The sequence below is a fragment of the Cucurbita pepo genome, unplaced genomic scaffold (genome assembly GCF_002806865.2).
Source record: "Cucurbita pepo subsp. pepo cultivar mu-cu-16 unplaced genomic scaffold, ASM280686v2 Cp4.1_scaffold000139, whole genome shotgun sequence".
In the NCBI taxonomy this organism is placed as follows: domain Eukaryota; kingdom Viridiplantae; phylum Streptophyta; class Magnoliopsida; order Cucurbitales; family Cucurbitaceae; genus Cucurbita; species Cucurbita pepo.
In genome coordinates, this window is record NW_019646439.1 from 21,711 (window position 1) to 22,786 (window position 1,076).

Genomic DNA, 1,076 nt, shown 5'->3' on the forward strand with positions numbered 1-1,076 from the left:
TATATTATTTTTTATCAACAATGTTTAATATCTCAGTACAACGATGAGAAATTTTCTACTTAATCTAAGGCCGCTATTGTACACATATCGTGAACATTGAATACAGAAATACTTCATTTCAACTTTCATAAAACATAACCTTCATCTTAAAACACAACCATGAACTTACGTGTTCGAAAAAATCTTTAAAACGACACCAAAAAGAACTAAATAAAATAAATGAACGATTAAATTAAAAACATCATATTCTAACCTGAGTTTAAGAAAAATAAATGCGACTACCCTATGCATGTGTCATGGTCTCGAGTTGCGATGTCGTCGTCCGCCATAAATGAATGACTTGTTTTAACATAAAATAGAAGTAGCACGTAGCTTAAGTATTTAAAAAAATATTCAGTAAGTGATTTCGATATTAGNCGTAGCTTAAGTATTTAAAAAAATATTCAGTAAGTGATTTCGGTATTGGAGTTGAATGATTCAAGCGCGTGTGTGTAAGCCGGAGTCAAAGGCTTTCCAATTCAATAAACAAGTTGGTTTGGTAGGAAAATGAAAGGGGTAGGACTGTAATTTCATTCAACTCATATAAAAGGAGAAACAATGAATGAAAAGAACCAAGCAGACCCTTGTTGATGATGAAGAGAGGTTCTCAATTTCAAGGTTTCTAGGTTTCATGTTGACACGATATCATCACCGTCTGAAGATACCCACCTCGATGGCTCACATCCGCCTCCCACGGAGGTCGACCCGCCCGTTGACAAATCGGTACGCTTTCTTCTTTCAAAGGGGGCACTAGAAATTTTTTTAATGAGCCAAATCCTTAATTTCTAACGTTTTATATAATATGTTTCTTAACTTCTGAATTTAAGGAATGTGGTTAACCATTTTTTCTTTAAACTATCCACACTAAGATAGAGGAAGGATTTAACAGCTCCAAATGGCGGAAACACACCATTACCCAATTCAAGTTCAAAAAATCCAATTGGTGCAATGGGCAATGTTGTCCCTCTAAATAAGTTCCAATCGATTGCTGAGCACTTAAAATTAAAATTTAAGGGGAACAAAAAAAAAAAAAAAAA